Source organism: Fundulus heteroclitus, unplaced genomic scaffold (genome assembly GCF_011125445.2).
Source record: "Fundulus heteroclitus isolate FHET01 unplaced genomic scaffold, MU-UCD_Fhet_4.1 scaffold_108, whole genome shotgun sequence".
Classification (NCBI taxonomy): domain Eukaryota; kingdom Metazoa; phylum Chordata; class Actinopteri; order Cyprinodontiformes; family Fundulidae; genus Fundulus; species Fundulus heteroclitus.
In genome coordinates this window covers 221,526-227,959 of record NW_023396521.1, presented here as the reverse complement: position 1 = coordinate 227,959, position 6,434 = coordinate 221,526, and positions in this window count along the sequence as shown.

Here is a 6,434-nt window from a genome sequence, read left to right as displayed (position 1 = left end):
TGATTAAAAAAACTAAAAGAAAAAAATATGAGACACTAGAGGAATTTTTGACTTATCTCCGTGCAGTGGAGCGATTTTATGCGTTTGCACTACCGTGTGAGTTGAAAGCTCAATGACTAAAAGCAGGCAAACCAGATAGATTTTTTTCCCCTATAAAAGCAAGGTCTCAGGAAATGGCGCATGACTGCCAAGCATGGTAGGTGGACATGCTTCACGGCAAACGCAATTACGTTCTCAAGACAATCAGCGCTCACTGGCTGTTTCTGCAATTTTAGAAACACATGTTCTCCTTGTTTTTCATGTTGCTTCACTGCAGCAGAAAATAAAAAAAGGAGTCTCCAGCAGATACATCATGCTCAAGTAGAGCATACATTGTCTGTCCCCGTGACAAGCTCACAGCACAGTCAGCATCATGCCAGAGGAATTATTTTTTGTTCCTGCTGTTGTGGGGGTTATTCACTGTTCAAAAGCTACATGTAATCACATCAGTACTGAAGTTTTTCTCCAGATGGTAGAAATAATTGTACCTAAATCAAAGCTGTTCCTGTAAATGCCCTGCACTTACACTTTAGGACATATATATTTCAAACCCAAACTTAAATGACTTTTGGGCAAATTCTGCTTCGTTTGTATGAGGGGTCCTACTACGTTGGGGCAGCTGGAAATACAATTTTCCAAACATCTTTGAATCGTGCCTGTGAAAAGAAATATACCAAAGTTGTTGTTACGTCACTGGGCCACAGAGTGGCAGTCTTTTATAAAATTTGAGAAGGAAATTGATGTTTTTTTCACCTTTATTTCTGACAAAATTTGTCCTTATCATAGTAGACAACACAGCCAGTCATGTTAACATCAATCTTCAAAAACTAATCTATCATAAAATATGCAGACACTTGTTCCAATACCTGCAAGGTTGAAGTATACCTTGTGCCATCGTATGAGATGATTAAATATTACAATTACATTTTTTTTATTAATTCAAACAGCACGCTTCATGGCCAGTGTATCATTAGGACATGGAAGTTTAATATTTGTTCATATAAAATTACCTTTTTGGTTGTATTGTATTGCACTCTGGTCCCTTTGGTAATTCAAAATGCTTTACATATAAAGTTAGACTAGATTGGACTAGATTAGAACATATATAACATCTATACCACACATATATAGATTATACTTATCAGACCTGACAAATCATAAGTTTCACATCTAATCAAGATATATATATATATATATATATATATATATATATATATATATATATATATATATATATATATATATATATATATATATATATATATATATCAATGCCACTTTAAAAAAAAAAAAAAAACATATGTTGCTCCTTCCATCAGCATGAAAGAGGGTCATTTCACAGCAGAATGGACTATTTTAGCTATCTGGACATAATAATTACTCTGATTTTGTAACCTCTGGCTCGTAATACACATATATCAGTAGTGTCAGTTATTATAATCCTTGATTACATGTACTTGTTGAGGAACTATTTATTGTCCTTGTCAAAGCTATAATAACATCAAATATCAAGTTAGTAGATCTTGTAGCAACAACTTTTCCATATAAGCAGAAATTCTGGTGATCAAGAACATAGTAAAACAGTAGGATGCAGAGGTGAAACCTTTTTTTAAATCTGTATTGTAAAAGCATTGTTTCACCCTTTGATGGGACATCTTCTGCTTCGATGATCATCACTTTCTGTCTGCCTTGAGATTTAGTTAATTAAACCCTGAAAAACATCAGCCTCTGTACTCCAAGCATCTTATTGCCAATCATCTGTCGTCCTATTATCCGGCTGCATTGGTGCCATTCTTCACGCAGTCTTAGTCACCATCTGCCAAAATCTGAATAATGAAGCATCATTACTACATTTGCCACCCAAACACTGGCAAAATCCTGCGAGGGTTTGCTAATCTGCCTTTGTTGATCTGTTCTGCTCTTAACTTTTATCAGTGGAAAGAGCACATAAGCACAGAAAAGATAGTGAAGTTGTTTTCATTTTTAGATTTTTGTACAGATTCTGTATATTGGACTGTGGAACTTACCATGTTACTCTTTATACTAATCAAAGATAAAATTTAATCTAACAAATTAAACGTTTTTCCAATTAAAAATAAAGCAACATAAAATCTACTCTAAAAGATGTTGCACATCTTCCTGGAAAGGGCCATTGCTTTTGCTGTGAATAATATTGTTTTCTGTCTTTGGATAATCCATTTGGACCTTTATCTGTTTACCACTATCTCTTTTCTGGATAAAGCCATTTAGGTACATAGATACTGCTGCACCTAACTCTGTGTGCACACCTTTTTAATCCCAGCGGTACTACAACAGGATTAGATATTATCTGTATTTGTGTCTCTCTTGTAGATGAAGCTGGTACATTTCCATTGCTGTTTTTAACTCAGTGACTTATTCTTTAACAGAAGAAATTCTGCTGGACAAGGGCTTCTGTGTTTTTGTCGGTCTGCTCTGTCTTCTCAAACCCCATTTGGTCACAGCAGATGGCCGCTCACACTGATCCAGGTTTTCCTGGTGGTTTCTTTTAAAAGGGAGTCAGTTATTTTCACTGTCACCACATAATTGCTCAGGATAAGGAAGTTTAGTAGAGGATGGTGTCTTGATGCAAGCCGAGCTCCAATCAGCAGGGCTTCCCTAAATATATGCATCTAAATGAACAAAAGTTGACTGCACTCTGTTAAAACAGGAATCACATTGGAAGGTACAGTATATAGCTACATTTGTATCAGTCAATATGTTTGGATTGATATGATTATCTATTTCTGTATACATTCGATCTGTCCTGTAAAGTGCCTTGAGATGACATTTGTCGTGGTTGGTGTTATGTAGAACTAAATTAAATTGATCCGAAAACACACTCTTTCATTCTTTAAACCTGGAAACTGGCTTAGATCCTGTGTTTCTCTCCTAGATGAAGCCACTGAAGGAGCTAGTGCTGCCAATATCTTTTTTGCTGTTCTTTCACATAGAAAGTATTCCTGGATTAGTGTTTTTAGGTTTTTTGTGTGTCTACGCTCTGTCTTCTCAAACCCCTAGTCGGTCGTGGCAGATGGATCTTCACACTAAGCCTGGTTCTGTTGGAGGTTTCATCCTGTTAAAGTGGAGTTTTCCTTTCCACTGTCCCTAAGTATTAGGTATAGCTGCAAAGTCAATAACACAATGCGAGCGAGTGTCCATTGTTGCTAAACGCTCAACCAGAAGAAGGGAATGCTGCAATTCAATGAATCTGCTGGGTTTCCTCTAGAGAGAAATATTTTTTTTTACCAATTTGAACAATAAACTGAACTTGACTAGATTGTTTGATAACTAGGATCAATTGGAATGTATGTACTGGACTTGGAATCTGTCTGTATGATTTGATCGAATTAACTTTTCTTTTGTAAAGTGCCCCAAGATGACATGTTATTTGGTGCCAAATGAATAAACTTCATTGAACTGGATGTAATGGAGATCATCACGAGTTGTTTAGAAGATAAGTATTATATGTATTTCACAAAAGAATCCACCACATGTGTGTGATCTCATGATAAATACAGAATTTCTGTGAAGGTCTCAGGAGTTTGTTACAGAAAATTTGTTGTTCACTAATGTTGTGGACAAGCACTAGGGATGTACAAATCTATAAAACACCGTTTAGGTTATCTTAGATTTGGAGAGCACATCTTTATTAAAATAAAAGCACAGAGCAATAAGTCTTATTGGATAGTAATAATTTCAGAGCATTGGACATAACTTTTATTAAATCGCTCATCATGTTTTTTTAAGTGCCTGCTATCTTTAATTAGCAGTTTTCACTCGCATCTTCATGTTTATGTGTGATAAACCATCTGACGTGCAATGTTATTCCACGGCCGGGGGCAACAAGAAGTAAAGTAAGTGTGGTTAAACTATTGCGGAGACTATTTTTTTTTGTTTTTCGGTTGGTAGCTAAGGACTTACAGTGGTCAAACCAATGGAGATGTGGAGGGTGAATATGACAAACTCCAACTTGCTTTCATTAAAGCATCAGAAGAGCTCTTTGATGTTTTAGACTCTGTTACTCCAGTCAATATTAGACATAAACAGAACTCATGCTGCATATATGTGTAGGAGTATTTATATATATATATATATATATATATATATATATATATATATATATATATAATACTCATACTGTACTGAAATTGTTTACTAATTTGGACAAGACAGTTTTCTGAATAGACATGTTTAAAGGGATGTTGGTAATATTTCAAGAAACCCCATCATATGTTCCATCCAAGTAAAATCTAGTTGAAAGGATATTGTCTTCTATTTGTACAACATAGATACGTAGTTTGAAAATGTGGGCAAAAGAGACCATTCCTTAAGATATTTATTGGTGTTTTAGTATGTTTACATTTTTTTAGAATTGATCCAATGAGCTGCACAACACAGTGTTTTAATGTCTTTGTTTATGGCACATTTGGACAGGATTTACATGTCTAAATTATTTATTTATTTATTCATTTTTGATTATTAAAGACAATGGCTCAATACAAATACGTCTATTTTTTTCTTCCAATTATTTATTTATTCATTTTTGATTATTAAAGACAATGGCTCAATACGAATACGTCTATTTTTTTCTTCTAGCTTCTGTTCCTGAACCTTGCATGGGGTCAGCAGTGAGAACACGTGCTCTCTTCTCTCCGGACATTTTCATTCATTTTCGTGACGTGGGCTTAGCTTATACATCATATCATGAATTATGGGATTCCATATAGCTCCTTAGCGCTGCTTGTGAGGTTCCTATGCTGAAGTAGGTGTGTGAGGAAGCAATCAGGCTTCTTATCCTACCTCCTTCCTTACTGATTGCATTATTCGGACAGCACATATGATGGTGACCACTGACACTTCTGCTTTGGCTAAAGAGTCCTTACCCAACCGAGGTATTCAGATGCAGCCAATGACAGGTTGATCTAAAATAGATTTTTGTGGAACTCCAAGAATTGCTGTTAAGCGGAGGTACATTTTCATTTCTATTGGTATCGGAATAAAGAGAGGCGAAAAAAATGGCATCCAATAATTTTCGTGAAATGGATTTGCTATGGCAACATGAGTAAACCAATAAATAAACACACTTTGCAGCAAACCACAACGATCACCAAAAAACAAGTCCTAAATCTAAGACATTTGTAAGTCTCTGCGGTAGTGCTTCAGGGTTTAGCTGTCCCACTAAAATATTCCATGTCCACAGTGTTTGCATTAGGGGTTAATTTGTTTACCCTGAGAATGGGTACCTGAGAAGAATGGCAGCAGCTGTCCTGGTCTTGACACTAAAAAGCTGCAGTGCTTTCAGACCAAAGAGTTTTGGGGGCTTACTGGGGGTAAAGCGGGATGGTGAGCTCCCCGGATGACTACACACAGTTAAGGGCTTTTCTCTGGCTGTGTTCTTAGCACATGATGGAACACAAAGATGATGTAACCATCAAACTGACAAGTGTTCATCTCTCCAAATAGAATTAATATGGCATATAATTTATATCATAGTGCAAAAAAAAAAAAAAACACTGCAAATACAGTAGGTGAAAGGAACAGTTTCAGAAAAAAAAGGTATGAATATGGGAATTATCATAAATAAACAAATATAGATAGAACAAACAATTTCTGCCGCAATCTTTCACCTCAGTAATGTGTGTATTTATATTAAACCCCATTTAACAGGGGTATCTAATAAGAATAAGCAGCTGAAAGCAGTCCTGCATCTTATGTAGTAAATCTTCCACCTTCCATATTTAACAAAATGTGGGGATGCTTACAAGAATTTGGCAACATTCTGCTGAGGCAACTCTAGAAATGGGGGCAACTGATAATCCTTGGGTGGGACACTGAAACCATGAAACCAAATAAGAACTCTGAAGGTTTTATTACGTAGGATTACGTATCATATAGTGATCCTCCTTTATGATTTTTTTTAAATAGGAACACATGAGTTAATGTTTCAAATAATCTGTACACAAAGGATTGATTCTTTAAGCCATCCAGTGGATGAAGGATTGCAGGGGTGCCAATCTCTAGTGATCGTTGGGCAAGAAGCAGGGTACACCCTGGAATCCAACCAATCATACAACCAATCAATCAATCAATGAAACAAACAAACAAACAATGTTGCAACTCAGTAAAACATTAAATTATAGCATTAAAATGTCATGCAATTTTTTGGAATTAACCTGGATGGTAACTACCACTCACTCCATGGCATCCTGGCACTAGGTTTACGCCACACTCCTAAACAACCTGCAAAGACTCAAGCTATTTGGAAAAGAGCCCAGCCTTTTTTTATGTCCTTACATTAACAGCTTCATCCAGTTTTACTGAAAAATGTCTTCAACTCAAGAAGGTTACTAATTCCACTCTGCGATATCTGGACT